The sequence below is a fragment of the Lutjanus erythropterus genome, chromosome 14 (genome assembly GCF_056507025.1).
Source record: "Lutjanus erythropterus isolate fLutEry1 chromosome 14, fLutEry1.hap2, whole genome shotgun sequence".
NCBI classification, from domain to species: Eukaryota; Metazoa; Chordata; class Actinopteri; order Lutjaniformes; family Lutjanidae; genus Lutjanus; species Lutjanus erythropterus.
The window spans coordinates 27,358,970-27,379,513 of NC_139330.1; the positions used below are offsets into that span (position 1 = coordinate 27,358,970).

Here is a 20,544-nt window from a genome sequence, read left to right on the forward strand (position 1 = left end):
CCATATCGGTAATAGCACTAATACCTAGGCTGTACAAGCAGGTTTCTACAGAATATCGTTATTTAATGTGCTAGCTGGTTGGCGTATGGGCTGCTACAGGGCGCTAATAAGCTAGCTGGTTAGCATAGCGGTTAAAATACCGCTTGTTGTTGCTTAGCGACCTGTATCCAACGGCAGCAGAGAGCCAGCTAGCATCGACAGTACGGTTTGTTAGTTACATTAGCTTAGCAACTCTTTAGAAAGATAGGCAGAAGACTAATGTGTGCGGTTAGATTAATATAATAGCGACTAATGGCGTTAGCATACGTTATCCACATGACATAAATCTGGTTAAATGTAACTAAACATTTTCGTTGCAAAGCAGGTTAAGTTTGGATAATGCTAACTAACCTGAGCGAATAACGACTGGCATTCACTTGTCAAACTTATTAGCTAATCAAACGAAAATGGCTATATTAGCTAACAAGTAATGTTTGCCCGTTTGTAGTTATCGTTATTGTTAAGTTAAAAACAGTGAAGTTAAACAGCGCAGGAGAGAGCACGAAAACTTTTGGAGTTGTCACTGAGATAATCGAGGTAAGTTGATGCAAACTTGTCTCATCTCTTTCTCCCCTCCTCTGTCTGTCTGACTGTCTGTCTTCATCTCTTTCTCCCTCTTTTTATCTGGGCCAGATTGCCTGGTGGTGCAATCCAACATGGGATCGCCTGCTTGATTTTATTTAAAAGCTTATTTTAACTTTTTGAATGGCCGGGTGAATAAATATAATTTATAGGCATTGGGTCTTTACTTTCCGAGAAGCACAAAGGATGACAGCATTTTATAATATCCTTACTAAGTGAACTATTTCCATTATCCCGTTATTGTTCCATCACTTTTAGGGTTAAATGGCGATTTTTACCCTGGATATGTAGCTATTTAATACTTTGCATGCATCACAAAATATGTTTGCACACCAAGATTTTGATCTTGTTGCTTCCAAAGCAGTCTCCCAATCTTTGGTTCTTCAGGTGTAAAGTGTTTCTTTCTACTATCTTGTTTTGACTTGAGAGGACCACTATAGAGACCCAGTGATAGGTGAGCGTGGTTATCAATATTTCATGGCCTCATTACAGGCTCATTACATGACTTGAACAAAAAGCTGAGGAGATGGTGTTACACCTGGTTGGCATCAAACTGTGGTCTCACTGTAGGCTAGCTTGGCTGGCCGTCTGCAGGGTTACAACACTGTGCCAAATTGAATTATGATTGAAACAGATTTTTCTGAAGTGTTGAATGTTGTGGCTTGAGCATCATTTTCTGTTTTGGTTCTATTTAGAACCAAATTTAGACATATTTAGACATATTGAGCTGAGACATATGTTGAGTCATAATCATTGTAATATGAGGCTAGATATACAAAGATATTGGTTGAACTCCCTGCATTATAGTTCAGTTTTTGTTTGACTGTTCTGGTGTAGTGAATTGAACACCTGCAGCATCAGTATACTTCAACCAAAGTGTGTCAGGGGGACTCCACACCTTTCTAATGTCGGAGTTGTGGGGTGCTGGTCAGACAGCTTCTGTAACTTTCCAAAACTCCCAACAAGCATGCCCACATGATGCAGCAATTATCTAAATGTACTCCACCTCTCTTTTTTCATTCTTCACACAGTTGCTTACATTACTTTTTGTGTATATGAACAAATGCAACACTTTGAATGTCTTTGAAGAAAGTCTTAAAGCAGGGGTGTCAAATGTGTGGTGGTAGGCCAGAGCCGGCCCATCAAAGGGTCCAATCTGGCCCTCTGGATGACATTGGACAATGTAATTTTTTATTTCATCAGACTTATAAACCTGTTGTTAAGGCTCTGCCTAAACAGAAAATGGAAAAAAATATTTGACAGGTTCTTTGAATGATAAAGACATAACAGAATAATAATATTAATACTGTTGTTGTTGAGTTCCAAAATACATAACTGTTTTGTGCATTTGTAGATCCACTTTGATCTGTATATTGTAATGCACATGATACGACAGTAGAATGACTGAATTTGGAAAAACTGAGAGGTTGTGGAAATTGATGTGTTCACATTAGGTGCAGCTGCTGCAGGTGACTTAGCTTTCAGTCTATGAAAAGTAGTGCACTCTTAAGCTTTTACTATATTTTGTGTGTGATGTGTTGACCTGACTGGCTTTGCATTTCATGGTGCAAATACTGCAGTAAGTGTTGTCTGTGTTGGGCTTTGAAAAGTTTAACTGCACTTGTAACCACTTTTAGCTCACTATTGCCCTAATTCACTTACTCTACTCTGTGACTGAACAAGCTGCTGTTGCTGCTGCTTGCTCTAATGTCTCTTTCTGTTTTTCTCTGTTTCTCTATATTCTGAGATGCTCTGTCACCCATATGTGCTCCTAGGTATCAAAATTTGGCACAGATTGATTTAAAGTGAACTGGTGCTTGGTAGTGCTGATGAAATTCAGTGCCCTTACAAGTAGTTTGGTACCCAACCTTACTCTTGTTTGTTGAGTCAGGGAGGAGGGGTGAACTTTGAATGGTGCGTTTACAAACGCAGATGCTGCAGATTCTGCCTTTAATGCTTCTGTCCCTAAAGCTGTTACATCTCATGACAGAGGATTAGATCAAATAAAATATTTTGAGATGTTACAGCCTTAATTTTGCTAATTTCTTGTTTCTTGAACATGCAGACATTATTTAAAAGTCGACCAACTGGATAACAGTGTCATAAACAGAGCATCACATTTACTATATTTGCTGGAAATAATGGATCGGTGGGATTAAAAAAATCTTTGACACATATTGACATATTGTCCACAGAACAGCTGGAGTCTGATACACATGGTGTACTTAGGGACCCTTGATCAATAGGTAGCAGGGTTGCTGCTCTGCAGGTGGCTCTGACCTCTGACCCTTTGCAGGGAATTTCCCTAAGTCAATCAATACAACATCACTTACTCTTGTGGTCTTATCACACTTTAAGTGCAGGGGAGCAATGATGGGACTTATTGGAAAGATATCAACCAGTTTGATAGAAAACAACTACAGTAAATCTTATGTTTTTAAGCCTCGCAATATCATAAATTGAATCTGGTTTTCAATGATAGCCTTGCCTTCATATCACTGTTGTGCTGTAATGTGAGACTGGTCAGGTTCAGGTCAATTATTTTCTCAGTCTCTACATGTGAAAGGTTACATTCTCATTTCATAATAATATTTTCCTATTTGTCCAACATCCTGCTGTTCTCTCTCAAACGAATGGCACAAAATGAAGCCAAACCACGACCGACCCTTCATCCAAAGCCCAAAACTGTCCTTGGGTTTTCGTGTCTCCACCTGCCAGTGACAGGGGCTGACACGGGTGCTTCCCTACTCAAAAGGCTCTGTGTGTGAAAGCCTGATTCAGAGCTGTTTGAAGCAGCTGCCACAGCCTGGCAGTGTTCCTCTCAGCTCTAGTTACATTTTTACCCCTCTGTGTGGTATGTGCTTGTGTCTGTCATGGGTGTCAATATGGGACAAACAGGTGCTCACAGCTGTCTGTTGGCTGGCCTAGTACTATATGTCCATTCTAAGGTCCACTTTTCATAGTTTTCTGTATAGACTAATGATATAGAAACAGCATCTGGTTCCAGGGTGATTGAAACTTTTTATCCACTGCCTAGATAATTGAGGAAAGAGTGGGATCCTCTTAACAATTGTTATTTATAACAAGCAGTTAGCTGGCAAAATGATAATATGTCAGTTAAACATTTGTTGTTTTGCTTGTTTGCAGTGTTTTTTCTCCATGTAACTAAGTTACACAATCAAGGTTGCTATGTCAGTGAAATGCTGATAAAGTAATAGATCAAATGGACTAAAATGTTTAAATGTTTTCCAATCCTAAAAAGCTTTTTAACCTTCATTATTTGATATTCTTTTATTAGGCTGACATTATCAAATGGCAGTGTGACTATCCTATAGAGAATTATTACTCAAAACTAAAGTTCCCCTCAGCTCTATGTAGCATGTCATGTCATGTCTTTTAAGATCCTAACATTTGTTTGTTCTATGACCTGTAACTTTACTGTTTGGTCTTAACTTTGGTTTCCAGCTGCAACCAACAGTTTTCTGTGACTTCAGTGGCCACATAAAAGCCACTGTATGCTGCCTAGCCAACACCAAAGGGTCGGCTCCTTGGTGCCCTTTGCTCAGCCAAAGTTAGTAACAAGCTGATAAACATAGTTGACATCCCTCAGAAGTTGGTGGAGACAAACACAGAACAAAAATAAGAGTGAATAAGCAGGCACAAATGCAACTCCAAATGAATTTCAGTTTTTCTCCATGTCTGCTGAATGTGATTGCTTTATGTGTAGTGGAATTAAATCGTAAGCTAAATGTGGGAATCCTTTAAAATGTTGGTTGAGAGGAGTAAGAGCTTTCTGTCACAAAATATAGAAACAAGACACCTGTTTGAAATGATATATCAGCAACAGATATCTTCGAATGAGAAAATTACAGGAACAATGTCACTGAGGTTAATCTTTTAAGTCATTTTATTTATTCTGTTTTACTTTCTTATGATGTGCAGAACCAGTTAGGCTAAACTATTGATCACTCTTAGTCCTGCTCTTTATTGCTGCCATGACATTATAAGATACACTATAGGGCACTGATTCTATGGATGGATATTTATGTGTAATCCACGGCACTTATATTTCTGTAGTGATATTCTACCTACGCTGGAGTGCTTTTACATGTTAGTGATGTTGTCAGGTCAGTTTGTCAATAACACCCCATTTGCACATGGTATTAAAATTGGATCTGTATCAGGATAGACTATCCAGAAAATAAACGATTTGATCTTGCTTTTGCATTGTGTTTTTAATGTGTTTTTGTTATCCTCACTGAGAAATTTGAGGTGGCAGCAAATCAGCTCCTGACTCTTTTTACAAGTCAAACATTTTTTTTTTTTTTCTTTTTTGTTAGGGGACAGTTTATACATTTTGTCAGACTCTGTGTATGACAAATTCTTAATTATTTGTCCCCTCATGTAAATGCGGCAAATGTAATTTGTAGTTATTCCTTTCTTTGTATCGTAATATTGTGTATATTTGTCCCGGTTTGTTGCTTTACCAGTGTGACTAGATAAATTTTGCCTTGTTAACAGCAGATCAGCTGCACAGCTGAGTACAGTGCACATTGTCACACACAGAGTAATTTCTTAGTGTATATTATTCATTTCCTACTAGGGCTGTATGTTATGGTAAAAAAAAGTCATATTTATTGAGACTGAAATTGTGATTGCAATATGTAATGCAATTAGTGGGAATGATAATTTTTGCTCTATAGCTGTAATTTTTGCTAACCTGTCAGGATAAAAATCACATTTTGATACCATGTGTAAATGTGGTCTGAGATAGATTTTGCACATTTACTCTATTTCATGTATAGAGTTTGTTCTTCCAGTTGTTGCTCACAACTACAATGAGAACAAACAGAGTCAGAATCCTACTACTCATTTAGACTTGAAATGAAAGCATGTCATCATCTGTCTGATCTGCTGATTTAGGGCAATACTTCCTCAGTCAAAATATAGTTTGCCTTTGAAAAATTAATTATCCTTTCAGTGTGCACTGCATCAGGTGCTGTCATGAATGTACATATCCATCAAAATCACCTAAAATCCCCTAAAGTTTTTATTAAAAAGGCTTGTGACACTTCTGACTACCTAAGCACACATTTGAAAGAGTCTGTTGTTGCTGTAACTGTTATTTGACAAGTTAGACTCCAATGTTTATTTTCTTCTTTGGCAGTCTGCAAAGTCAGGTTGACATGAGGGGATTAGGCATACTTCGTCTTTGTAAAAAGGAAATCAGAATGAAACCAAAAACAGCAGCGGCACACATGATAATATCTGGTGCCAGTTTGCCATGCCGGCCTGATCCCCTGTGTGTGTGCTGTGAAAACAATCGGCATTGTGGGTGTTTTATCCCACCCACTAGGCAAAACCTGGAGCCCCACAGAAGCGAGGGGAGTGGGCAAAGTTCACACATGCACAAATCCAGCACATGCATGTTTGGAGTGTGAACATGCTCAAAGCTCAGCAAGGCCTGGATTTTCCGCATACATGTGCTCACATACAGAAGACACTGTCATGCTCCGAGCTGTGAAAATCTTGATAAGTGCATGAACAGCAGCATGTCTCTCCCTCTATAGTGTTTGACTCCTCTACTGACCCCTCTCTTTGGGTCTCATCTCCTCTCCTCCTTTTGTTCCCTCGTCATTTCACTTCCCTCATCTCCACCCATTCTGTCCTCTTCTACTTTATCTCCTCCTATTCTGCTCCTCCACTTGTCCCCGCAGAGTGCACCTGAGTGACCCTGTTACGTTGGTAGCTGGGAGGCAGATAGCCAGCACACCCACAGGCCACAATATCGCCCTCTTATCTGCCTTGCTAGACCAAATGGCCCTCAGAGTGTACCAGCAGACACAGTGAGATAGCAGGTTGCATTCACATGAGCACACCCACATAAATACATAAACTACACATAAACACAGCGGATAATTACATCATCACCGCCACTATCTCCCATCATATTCAACTTCTCTATCCATGTGCCATCACCCTGTTTACTTTATGGCATATCTATGTCACGTTCCTGCCTTAGATTAGTTGATGAAGCTTTAGATCAGATGGAGGCGATGTTTTTTCTTCTTCTTTTTTCTTTTACCTACGCTGTAGTTCAAACAGTAGCTGTGTTTAAAATGAACAAGCGTGGCCATGTCTTATCATTTGGTACAATTTGCAGTAACCATAATAATACACTAGGTGTCAGTGTATGGCTGTAGTTAAGCACAATCATCCTTGGATGTCAGTTTTCATAGCACTTGGAAACTGGTGTTGATGGATTTTGTGGTGAAGACTCCAAAAACACTTGTTGCTGCAGCAATAGTCTTGCCCGTAAGAACTGGATTTATGACTGGAGGGTTGTCAGTTAATATTTCCGCACTGTAATTTGATAACTATGTGAATCTGAGTGATTTAGTCACCCTTTTGCTTTGTTAAAACCTGAAGCACTCTTTCCTGCAGATATGGGAACAGTTAAATCGCTGTACATTTATGTGCTCAAAGTAGTTTATAAAATATTTTTAAAACACAGAACTTTCAAAGTGCTCTACAGGAAATAAATGGACAAAGTGAGATGGAAGAGACTGGGGGTGGAAATCTCTTTGTGGCTCACGATTCGATTTGATTCTGATTTCAATTCACAGGGCTACGTTGTGATTATAAATCAATTATCAATCAAGTATCAGGCATCAAAATATTAAGCCATGGGATGCTGGTTGGATTGTATCTATCTACAGTTTCTCTCACTCAAGACAACCTCACCAAAAAGCAAGAAGTAGCCTGGTTTAGAACGTAAACTCAGTGCACGTGTTTGCATCTGTTAAGTTTCACCATGTACAGCCTGTCTTACAAAATTGTTACAGATGATCATAATATCAAGAATTGGGTTTTAAGTTTCCAACTTTTCTGCATCAATTCATAATCTTTCAAGAGATTATTGTGATGCATTTAAGGATCGATTATTTCCCTCAACCCTAGAGGAGACACAGAACACAATATATAGGCTAAAACAAGGATTTTCAAGGTTTGTGCTCTTGAAAATCATGGGGAAAGAAATCATCTGGCACTTAAGAACGTTGGTGTCTCCTTTTTTTCGAAGGTATTTTCAATTAAATAGTTAATTGTGAAAAACATTCTTCCTGCTTTCAAGGCGTTCATCTATCTTTTAGCCCATTATTAACATAGCTTTTGTGAGAACTTGTGTGCCACTAGTCATCGTGCTTCCAAAAGGTTAATCTATCTGGAACTGTCATGTGATGTGGAAACAGACTTAACACAAAATTTGTATCCATATCAGACCTACTGTGCTGTGTAGGTGTAAACTAAATTCTTACCCATTCTTACCTCAAAGTTGTATCTCATCAACCTAGGCTATATGATGTATCCTTCAATAATTCTCATTGTTTATTAAAAGATATTTTTCCAAGCCTCATTTTCACACTAAGCAGCGCACATCTGCCAAATAACCGTTTGCTAAACTGAGATATCCTGAATTGGTTGTGTCCAGAAATAGCCTGCAGGTCCATTTGAGCTGCTGTTATTGTGTGGCTTTGGCACTTTCAGGACAAGGCCTGGAGGCGTACAAATGTTTCCAGTCTGCCTTGATGTACCTACTACCTCTCTTGAGTTTCTCTCTCGCTGATTGTTCTGTGATTGAAACCTGAGAAGGACTTTGTTTCCAGCCAAGTATTGGCTTGCTGTGGGGAAAAACAGACAACCAAGCCCTCAATCAGAAAGAACACAGACCTCTGCAAACACACCAACTAACTTCTTGGCACTGATGCAGAACTATTCAATTAAATCTCATAATATACACACACCAAGCCGTCCTCAGAGGTATGTTTCCTCTTCTGAACGGGCCTCAACCACACTCTGCCACTCTCTCTCTCCCTCTTTCTCCCGGAGGTGTTTGCATAGGGAAATGGTCCGTGAAATGGGTTTGATGGAATCAAACTCCATATTAAGACAAATACATATTTCATAGCAGTTGATGGACTGATTGATGGGGTTGTGTCTTCATTTCCTCTGTGCGTCACCACCGCTCAGGAAGATCTTTATCAGAAATAGTAATATGAAGGATCAAGGCTCGGCATGTTTCAGAGAGGAGTTGTTCACTAGTCGTGTTATGACTTTGAATGTTTCTTGGTGGGAGTATCTGAGTGTCTTTATGTGTAAAAAAGTGTTTTTGTGTGTAATAATATGTTTGTGTGCTCCTACAGCACCTGTTCTCTTGATAATGTCCACAAGGGGTCACCAAACTGCCACATGTTGACGTTCTGCATCTGTCCGAACTGAAAGCACACTCTCCAGTCCCTTGGCTGTTGACAGTAACAAACACACTTTTTAAAAACTCACTGAAGGATGACCAAAAATGCAGCAGCAACAGTGTCCTGGATCCACAGCCAGTTGACGTGGCAGCAAACTCACATCGGGAGAGGGTGGAAGGTGCTTCACGTTTTTATCAATGCAACTGTTGTTTTAGCATAACGAGGCCGGCTGACAAACCCTCCCTTACCCACCCCACCTTGCCCACTCGCACCACCTTTCATTAACCTCAAACCCCAAATCCATCCAACTGGACCAGTGATGGCAACTCGCTGCCGATGCTGGCGGTCACACCCTTCTGCACAGCCATAATGGGCCGTGGCACAATTGGGGGCCACATAGCCGACAACATTCCGGGTCCTTCCAAGAGGCCGGTTGCCTGCAGGTTACCAGCAACACTGCTTGTCCCTGTTTGTCTGCACTCACTAAAAGGAAAGAATGTTTTCCCCCACAACATGGCTGTGTGGGGATTAAGGCCCATTCTGAGTGGCCCCGGGTCGTGCAGCAGATGTTAGCCAGGATAGCGCTTGTTGCCGTGCCGACAGTGAGCCGGCGGGATCGGCCCGCCCAGACGACGTTAAGCCTATGTACATGTATGGGAGAGAAGGGGTGGGGGGGGGTTTGAGCGAGTGAAGGGTCTGTCACACATTAAAAAGACTGGCAGTGGGAAATTTGTCACAGTGGTCACACACTAATTCATCTCCACTGTCTCTGATCGTCATCACACACATGCATTCATACAAGGAAGAGCTTCACATGGCTAGTCTCATGCTGGTTTTTGTGTGAACATTTTCACATGCTTGTTGGTCAGATTGAGATTTTATCAGGATATATCTGAGACCCCTCAGTATCTGCATGGTGGGGGGACATTATTACTAAAATGGGTGTACTAATTAATGATTAACCTGGTTCTTTGACAGATCTGAGCTAATTTACACACTGTAAAAACATATACTCGTGTGGTTGGACCAGCTTCATTGGAGTCTGTAAGGTATGTGAGTTTTACAACAGCAACATATGCAGGTTTTTAAACCAACAGTTGCATATCACCTGTCAAAATCACTTCCCCTGTGTGAGCAATGACTTTTACACTCCCAGCTGATGTTTTAATGTGATGTGTTGTTTTACTGCTAAGCTCTCAAGTGCTTGTCACACAGAGCCTCTAATGAAGACTGCTAAATGTACAGATGGCATTGTGGGTGAAAGAAAAATCATGTGACATTTTCAATATGGCAAAAGTCCTTGGGAGCGACTCTGTTGTGTTTAAAGTATTGCTTTCACCTTTTTAGTGAGCAGCATTACAAGAAATGGTAGTAAGAAATCTGATTGACAGAGTCATAGCAGCTGGACAGTAGATGTAACAAAATATTCTTTTCAGCCCTGAGACTAATGGTGTATGATTGACATCTTGTTAATACAGAGGCACAAAGATGGGTGTAAAGTCTAAATACAAGAAAAAAGTAGAAATGGGTTAGATAAATGCTTTACTAGGTCAATTTGAATAGTAATTTGTAGCCCTGAGTTTACATTTTTTCTCATTTCCTCCAATGAACTGTACATTTCCCTAAATGCAATGTTTGAATTGTAGGCGTGGGGTAAGGTTGTACGTTCGTTTGATGTGAAAGACGAGCCTGTTCTCTTTACGTCAGACAGGTCTAACTGCAGGGCGAATGTGTTTAACATGGGGCCCAGTGTGGGCCCCTGTGGTACTCGTAACCATCAGGCTCGATGGAAAGAGGATACAGGGTCTGACAAGACATGACTTGACCTAGCAGTAGAGGCAGAGCCCTGCTATTGTTCTGAATAAACAGCAGAAATCAGCATTGTAGAAATTCCCCTCCTGTGTGTGTGTGTGTGTGTGTGTGTGTGTGTGTGTGTGTGTGTGTGTGTGTGTGTGTGTGTGTGTGTGTGTCTGACAAAGTGAAGGGAACAAGGAACTTGGAGGTACAACAGTGTTAGTGTTTGTGTTAGTGTGAGTGTGTCTAAATCAGTAGACATTTTTGTGTGTGTGTCATGGGGTGCAGGTCGTTCGACTTCCACAATGACTGTACCCTCTGAGGACGAGTATTGGTCAGGATTGGGCTGTTTTCACGCACGGCTGGATGTTTGGGCTCTCTGACAGATGGAGAATAGCCAGATGTGTGTGTACATGCATGGGCGTGTGCACAATTGTCTTATTTCGTGCCTCCATTCTGCTGATTTCAAACCTCAGCAGCAGCGTGACTGACCCCTTACTGCTGGCAACAAATAACCACACTTTACCATGATAGGAAGAACTTTTCACCAATTTGTGTCTCTTGGCATTGTAGAAGTACAAATGCCAAACATTGTTAAGCCAGCCATCTATAACAAGGAGTTGGCAATCATCCTTGATTTCTCTTTACAGTGTGTTGGCTGTTATAGCATTTGGCATTTGATTCAGCATGTAATAGTGAAGAGAGATGAGAACAAAGAAAAGGTCTCCAGTTTAGTCCTCAGAACAGCCAGTATGTTCATCAGAATCCTGGCAGAGCCCTCAAGATAGAAATAAAGCATTTACTTGGTCTCTTATTTTGACTCTTGAAGTGATTTGTTCTAATTTATCAAGAAAAATACCAAACATTTCAGATTACAGTTTCTGTGTTTTGATTGTTTGCTTGTAGTTTTTCTAGAGCTGCAATGATTTGTTGATTAATCAGTTAGTCATTCAAAAGTTCAATGTTGCCAGCTGTTTTGATAATCCATTAACCCTTTCATTTTTTAAGCAAAAATTTCAAATATTTGTTGATTTCAAATTCTTAAATGTGAGGATTTGCTTTATTTCTTTGTCATTTATGATAGGAAATGACTGTTGGTTTGACAAAATAATAATAATTATATAATATTAATCATTATATAATCATTATTATTGGCTACTGTTACAGAACTGTTAAAATCTCAGGATTAAGGTCATTGCAATCTCCATATAGACAACAATGTAGGTTTGAAAACCCTGCTGCCCTGACTAAAGGTCATACTATAGTGATGAAGTGTGATAGACAACTGCCAGGTAAAACGCAGAAGACCTGGGAGTAGACGCTAGGAAGGATTTTATTCCTACTTCTAGACAGGAGCGTAGTGCAGCATGGGGAGAGGGGAGATATGACACAAGCGTCCATCTCTGAGGTCACAGCAAAGAGACCAAACTTCTTGGTCCAAGTGCCATCGACGTCTGACCACTCTGTGCCATGTCAACCTGTCAGAAAGAGAGAGAGAGACCGGCAGAGGGAGGCACTGCCTGCTGAGAGGTGTCCAAGGTGTCATGGCCTCGTCTGGGAGGTGACAGACAGCATGTGTGTGAGTGTGTGACGGGAAAATAAGGCTGCTGAGAAGTCTAGGGGACGTTCATCGTGACCTTTCGTTTTGCCAGGGTCCATCTCGCTCTGTGCATCTGACAACAACTTTAAAGGACCTCGTCTTCCTGAGCCCTTGACAGGTGTGTTTGTGTGTGTGTGTGTGTGTGTGTGTGTGTGTGTGTGTGCCTGAAAGTGCATATATGGTTGCGCACATCAATTGTGGAAAGCTTTAACTATGTATGTTTCTCTGCACATATACAGAAATAGACCTACAGGACATTGTTATTCTAAAATAATTACATTGTAGAGATGCACACAGATTATGTACACCAGCTGCATTTTACTAGAACCACCGTAAGGGTAAAAGTAGTTTCTGATGAACAAAATTTATTCTGAAGCAATGGTACAGCTACTTAAGTCATTTAAGGTACCGGCCCTGATCAAGGTGCCAAGTTGGTGCACTTTAGCTGCAATGATTAATCAATTAATTAGTCAATTAAAATAATAACAATCCAACAATCATTTCGATCATTTTTTTTAAAGCAAAAATTTTGAACATTTGCTGGTTCCAGCTACTGCAATGTAAGGATTTGCTGGTTATTATGTCATTTATGATAGTAAATGAATTTGATGTCTTTGGATTTTGGACCAGTGGTTGGACAAAAGAAACAATTTGAAGATGTCGCTTTGGGCTTTAGGAAGTTGTAAGCATTGTAAGCATGAGTATTTTTCGCATTTTTTTTTGCATTCATAGAAAAAAATCAAATTCATCAATTGCGAAAAGCTATAGTGCTCACAGATTACCTGGTACTTCAGTGAATACAGTTGTCTGAGTCCAAAGGTTGGAAGCCATTGAGGCATCATGTCAAGAATAAGGCTGACAATTATGTATGTTTTTGTTATTGTCAACAAATCCCATGAAAAGACCAAAACCAACAATGGCTTGATGTTACACAATTTTTTTCTGCATAGCTGAACCCTGATATATCTTGTTCCTCCTTAGACCTTCTTTGTTATCCAAAAACCACTACAAACACACATCACTGTTGCACAGGGTGATACATTCCTTCTTTATGATGAACATGAGCAGCCTAATTTATTTTAATTCAGTCTGACAGATATCATCTACCGTAAATAACAACCCACGAAATTTGCAGCTGAAAGTAGTCCCCAACAAATGGACTTGCTGTTTGAGTAACCTTTGTTTTTAAAAGTACAGCGTCTGGCTGTTTTTCTTTAGGAAATGACCAAGCCTTTTTTCAAAAAATGAGAGACTATATATTGGTGAGATTTAAAAACTTTAGTTACAGGACGAACAAATGGGCTTGGGGCTAAAACACACACACAATGTGAAAAGGTCTGAAAGTATTTAGAGATAGACTTAACCAATAGTTGGTTTTGGTCTAGTAATGGGATTTTTTGACAATAACAAATTTGTGTGTTGTGTTTTATACATGTGTCTGCACACAAATAGACTTATTCCAGTATTTGTGTTTGTGAGTCCATGTGTGTCTTTACCAGTTATACGTGAGTTTGTGGTCAAGAGGTGAGGGGCGAACAACAGGGCACCAAACAGCTTTAAAAGAAGAAAATCCAACAACATAAACAAAACCGCGGTCAGTGTGACACGCGTCACCTTCGCTGTGACAGGGGACAGACACCGGAGAGGCACATACTGCCTGAGAATCTCTTTGAAGTCAGCAAGCAATTGTGCCACTGGTTTGGAAGTATTGTCTTTCCTGCCCTTGGGCGTTGCTGCGGGGCAGATGCACTCGGCTTTTAGTGAAACACTTGCCAGGATTAGACCTATTAGCTGAACACGTGTGAAAGACAACCAGAGTGGAATCCAGTCTGAATGTGGATATTTTTAATTGTTAAAACATTTAGTAGGCATGATTAAGCCAGGCGCCTGCCTCTCTCTTGCTGTTGGAGCAGTCAAATCTTGATTAGGCAGGAAATTTGTTGGGAAGGACGTTCACTACCAAACATCTCTTTTTCTCCTTCTTTCTCTGCCCCTCTGTCTCAGTCATTACTGGTGCTGTGTTTGTGTTTCTGCTCCAGGCGTTGGGTAAATACCTCTGCTGGAGTAGTTTTTTTCCCCCCACTTTCCACCTTCCTCCCTCCATTACCTCCTTTAATGACGTTTACACATCTGCTTAGAAGAGCCTCCACTCATCTCTCTGTCACCCTGTGTCCGTCTCTCTCACTCCCTCCCTTTGTTGCACACGCGCACACAACCACACAGACACAATGAAGCAAGATTATGTTTAAGAATTACATTCTCCATTATTTGGCTACTGAATTGATATCCTAATTTCAGTGAATTAGTACAGTTCAGAAGCACATTATCTTCACACTCCCTCCTTAATAAACCAACAAAAATTAATCTTTGTTTCATCCCTAAAATCTAATTTTGGAAACAATCACCAGTTTCACGATTAACTGCACTAAAATTCCTGATGATTAGTATTACCGTTTCAAATTTTAATTATCATTAAAACTGTTTAATTTCAGTGGTTCGAAATATGCACAGGAAATACTGTCCAGCATCAACCAAAGGCAGCGACAGTCTTGTAGACGCAGGAGCAATGTGGGTTTCTTTTGCATCAGTGAAAATATTGACATTTCAAAGGACAAGATGCCATTTCAAATTGTTGGGAGGTTTGACTATGAAACTGAAATGATTTTAGTTTGTGTATCAGCACATTAGTACATATTTACACATTTAGTAAGAAAAAGTATCAAATATACATAAGATGCTGCCTATAAAGCTAGAAAATAAACAAAATCTGCATTATGTTCTGTGTAAGAAAAAAACAAAATTTTTATATTGGTGCATATTGGACAACATATACACTGACATGGATATAATCAATAACTAACTTCAACCAATCAGATAAAACTTATTCTGAAGCCGTTCTGAAGAAGAGCAAAAACACTTGATAAAAGCCTTCGGTGTTGTTCTTTGCTCTTTTTTCAATGAAGAAATACTCTCCAGTTGCTTCTTGTTGTTGTCACACCTAAAACCACGCTCGTAGCTGCCAGTAGTCCCTCCTAAGATGCTGATTGGCTGACACAGACAGATAAACAGATAGCTTGGAGAAGCCTGGTAAGATGCATTTTTGGGTAATCTCATAAATCCAGCTGCCTCACAAGGTAAAGTTCTTGTGTGCATTCTTTATGATTTTCTAACATTTTATAGGCTAAACAGGACAAATAATCAATTCATTGTAAAAATTTAATCTAAAGATTAATTAGTAACAAAAATAATGATTAGTTTCAGCCCTACAGACTTGTTTGTGTGCTTCTTTCTTTTTGTTCTGAGATGTTTCATTGTGGTTCAAAAAATCTCTCTTGCTCTATTTCTCTGAGTACCTGAACTTTTCAACTCCTCACCTCCATATGCCCTCCAAACCTGGAACTTCAAGTGACATACACACATACACATTTGCATGCACCAACACACACATGCATGCACATATTCTGAGGCACACACCCTATGTCACTCGATGAGGAGACTTGCCCAGCGGTCATGTCACTGCAGCATCATTTTCCTGCTGACTGACATGTCCTGTAAAACACTCAGACACGCACACATGTGCACATGCATACAGAGTGACTGTACCTGTCACCTCTCTTGAATAGTATTACCTTTACCTCATTTTGTTCTGCCTGTCCATCACCTCTATTCTTCTTCCGCCAACAGCTGAATGAGCTCCTGTGGGACTTTGTTAAGTGTGTGTGTGAAAGGTTTTCGGCCTGCTGCCTGGCGCCACTTTGCCCACCCTCCACTCTCCTCCACCAAAGCCTCTGTCTTGTAATGGGACAGACGAGAAGATATACTGTACTTGCCTGTGGTTGTGTGTGTGGTTGTGTGTGGGTAAGTGTATACACTGCCGCCAGGCCTCACAGCACTTTCGCTCTGAAGAAAATAGTTTTCAGTTCGTCCTCTCTTCTTTTCTTCTCAGCAGGTCGACTTCTGTAATGCCTTAGGTCCTCAACGAAACCACTGAAGTAAAGTGACTGAGAGACAGACAGACAGACAGAGGGAGAGAGGATGGAGCTTGACTAGAACTTTTGAGACCCACTAGTGACTCCTAGAGGCTACAAAATGTATTACACCTCACAGAACACCTCAAACAACATACATCCGGTGTTGTGCCCATTGATGACTGTGTCCCAGTTGGAGAAAAAACTAACTAATCATAACTCAATAGGCGGTATTAAGAATACAAATGTTATCTACCTGCTTAGACTATATAGCTACCTAGCTACATTCATGAAAAATGGCGACACACATAGAAACTCTGAAATCGACATGTTTCTTTGATCAGTGTTGAAAATGAATTCTAGCAGCCTCACCAGCAACTCGTCATGTCAGTGGTAGCTGTTGAAGTGTATTGTTTGAGGGCTTCTCACTGATTAACTGTGTTTTATGGGAATTTTCATCCACATCCTTTTCGATTCTTTGGTGACACCACACTTTGCATGACCTCACCACACCACAGACTGGATGTAGCTGCAGTGTGGTAGTGGGCCAATATGTTGCTGTTGTGACTCTGGGTCATTTGTAGATTTATCCATTTGCTGCAGTTTGTCTCTTTCCTCCCCTCAGAGTGTTTGTGAGTGATCTCTCTCCATTGAGGAGTGTCTGTGTAACTGTGAACAGCTGGGACCCAGCGATTGGTCCATTCTGCTTGATTGCTGTAATAATAATATTATGTCCAATCCATCACGAATAAACATCCAAAAATCCACTTAGAAAGCTTAGAAAGTCCTTATAACTCCAGAACTTGGCTAAGAATCATGTTTTTAAGCTTTCTTCAATATTAAAGTAATCCAGTGATAGTTGTTTGTACATGCCTGGATGCATTGCAGACAGGAACTGTTAATTGCTAATTCTGCAAACTTTTTAATGGTGACAGTTTGTAAAAGTGCAAACAAATAAGGTACAAAAGAAACGCCGATCAAGTGGTAAACCGTGGCATAGGTAAGTGAATCCATGGCAACAAAAAAATTCCTGTTTCCACCCCAAAGCATCATGGAAAGCAAGTGTCAAAATCCACGAATAACTTATTTTGCACTATACTCTTAATGTTTTGTTTTTTCTTACATTAGTAAGGCTCCTTGCATGAACGAAGCATACTTTTTAGGTTTGCAGTGTATAGTTAAGTATAGGGTCTTTTCCTGAGAATTTGCACAAGTCTGTTCTCTACAACATAGACACCCTCTTATCTGTTGTCTCAGTGGTCACAGGCCTCCCATGATGTACATTAGACCTTTCAGGGCTTGGATTCTTTGTTTTATCCAGTTTTTCACTTCTCATTATCTCACGCTTCCTTCAGGCATGATGTTTTCAGATTTTGTCCATCTTTCTTTACTCTGATATGAGACTGGAAGCTTGAGGACTTCTCCCTCAAGAATATACTGAAGATAAGAGCTTGGTGGGAGTCTGTGTGCATGGTTTCATATGTATGTAAATGTGTGTATGTGTACATTTCCTCAGGTATCACAAGGTTAAAAGATAGGAGAGTGTGCATCCTACTGTATATGCCTTTCCATGCATACGTATGTGCTTGTGTGCCATATGAGTTCACATATCAGAAGTCTTAAAGATTGGAGTGTATGCCATGCAGCACTGACTTGAGTGCTTGAGTGTGTTACCTGAATATATGAGTGTATGTGTTGAAGTAGTCTGTGACTCCAAGGAACTCCAAGGCACCTCAGATTGGAAAATATGCTCTCATACACTCACAATTACACAGCGTTATACCTATCTCTCTCTGTGGATATACTCTCTGGTCGCTCTTTGTATGTTCTTCATGTTTGCCAAGTTTCTTTCCGAGAGCCAAAACAAGACCAGGCAGTAGCAGAGGGAGAGCGTCTGCAAGAGATAAAGGTTGTAGGAAAAAAAAGTCAGAAAATTTGAAACTTTGTCCTTTGAGAGAGATGAGACAAAAAAAGAGTGGAGTAAAAAGTGCAAGAGAGAAAAAGAAAATCAGACACACTGAAATATTGTCCTTTGAGAGAGACGAGACAAAGAATGAGGAGAGTAAAAAATTGCCAGAAAGAGAGAGTGAAAGCTTGCAGACGGGGTCAGAAAGCTTAATGCATTTCTAATAGGAGGTACCTGAGAAAAACATGGGAGACAAGAAGAGGGGAAAAAAAGATAAAGGCAAGGGACAAGTAGGCACAGGGATGATAAGTGAAGGTACATGAGAGAAGGAAAAGGGAAGGAAAAACTGACAGACAAACCTACACAGGGCCAGGTAAGGAGAGAAACGTGGTGTGTGTGTGTGTGTGATCCATAATGAACGTATGCATTTGTGTGTATTGGGTGCGGGGGAATGAGGCAGGCTGTGATGGCCTTCTGTCAGTCACCCTGTGGCAGCTCTTTAACCCTGTAATTTACCACATCACTCTTCTCACATTGATGGGACCGCTGAATCAGCTGACAGCACTGCCTCTGGCATGTATGTTCGTGTGCATGTGTGTATGTGTGCGTGTGTGTGTGTGTGTGTGTGTGTGAGAGAGAGAGAGAGAGAGAGAAAGAGAGAGAGAGAGAAAGAAAAGAAGTGTAAACTAGTGATAAAGGATTCCTGAGATGTCAAACTAAATGTCTGTGAACCTCCATTCATTTCAGGCTTGTGTCTCTGTTGTTACAGTGGAGCGCCAGATATGGACCAAAGCCCTGATTAGACCCTGGGGTGATCGCCAAATTTGAACTCACTTGTTTATGACCTCACATCTGTTGCAACATTATCGTAAGTACCCCAAAGTTAACTCAGTTATAGAGTAACCTCTTCAAGAAATCAGTTGTGCTAATTGCAGTCACAAGCCACTGATTGGTGACAGTGGAAACCTCTCCGATACACAAAGTGGTGTGCTTTCTGTTTAAAGACATCAATAAAGAGAATGTGAATGTGACCATTTGAAGGACCAGTTTGTAGGATTTAGTGGCATCTAGTGTTGAGCTTGAAGACTGCGAACACCTTGTCTCACTCTCCTTCCAGTAATAATCCACGGTGGCTGTAAAATGAGTACAAAACATGAAAGGCCATAGTTAGAGCCAGTGTTTGGTTTGTCTGTTCTGGAATACTGTGGCCTACATGGAGGAGCACCTACGCCCTCTGTAGGTTAGAAAGGCCCCATTCTAATTTAATGTAAACACAATGATTCTTGTTTTTAGATGATTATACACTCTAGACATACTTTCAACATTACATTCAATTTCAGCCATGTTCTGCAAATAAATCTCCACAAATCTCGCACACTGGACGCTTAAGATTTTAGTAAGTGCAGCTTAGCTGCTCTGACATGCTGCTCTGCTTGTCTTCACCCGTTCCATCCCAAAAAAAAAAAAAACCCATTTGAGGAACATTGCTCAATATCATATGATCCAGAGCAACATCACCACTAAAGGGCGTGTGCTTAGCCCCCTCCTGTTCATGCTGTACACCCATGACTGCAGCCCCCAACATGGAGAGAACTCTATTGTTCGATTGTGAACTTCGCAGATGACAACACCATCATCAACCAGATTTCAAACAATAATGAGACTTTGGGAGGAAATCAACAGTCTTGCAGAACACTGCAGAGAAGCCTACTGCTCAGTGTCAGCAAAACCAATGAGCTGATTGTTGATTTTCAGATAAAGGAGGCAAAGATGCACACCCCTGTCTTGAGCTGACGTGAAGCAGGTGAAGAGTTTTATGTTCCTGGGAATCAACATCACAGAGAACCTGTCATGGACATCACACATCTCCACCCTGGTAAAAAAAGAAAGCCTCAGAAAACAGTTGTACTTCATGAGGAAACTGACGAAGGGAAAACAGAGGAGAAATTGAAAGCATTCTGACTCAAAACATCACAAACTGGCATGGCATGTGCACAGCCCAGGACAAGAAGACTCTACAGCAGGTCATTAGAACTGCCCAGGAGGACGTCATTGGTACCCATCAACTGAGCATCAGTGATATCAAGGAGGTGCCTGCGCAAAGCCCAAAGGATACTAAAAGACAGTACTTAACCCAGCCACAGCCTGTTCAACCACCAGGCAGGAGATACAGAAGTATCCACTGCTGTACCAGACTGACGAGCATCTTCTTCCCTCAGGCTGCGAGAATGCTTAAGTCATCTTTAGCACTCCTCCAATATAAATTGTTCTATATTTTTTAACTCCCAATCAATCAAAGATAAAACTACATCAAAATTTCATTATACAACCTTGTTGTAAAATGACAAATAAAATTACCTTGTATCCTTGTAAAGCTATTTATGCTTGGCGTAAAGGATTAAGGGG

At 40.5% G+C, this 20,544-nt stretch overlaps 1 protein-coding gene across 5 annotated transcripts in view; it reads left to right on the forward strand.

Annotated features, from left to right (window-relative positions):
- The first annotated feature begins 93 nt into the window (after positions 1-93).
- The window catches only part of wdpcp (WD repeat containing planar cell polarity effector), a 91,963-nt gene continuing 71,512 nt past the window's right edge, over positions 94-20,544 (forward strand). For all 5 annotated transcript variants that reach the window (XR_014771872.1, XR_014771873.1, XM_084736578.1 and 2 more), the window contains exons 1-2: positions 94-576; positions 18,908-19,006. The gene's annotated coding sequence lies outside the window, so the exon portion shown is untranslated. The remainder of the gene's footprint in view (positions 577-18,907; positions 19,007-20,544) is intronic.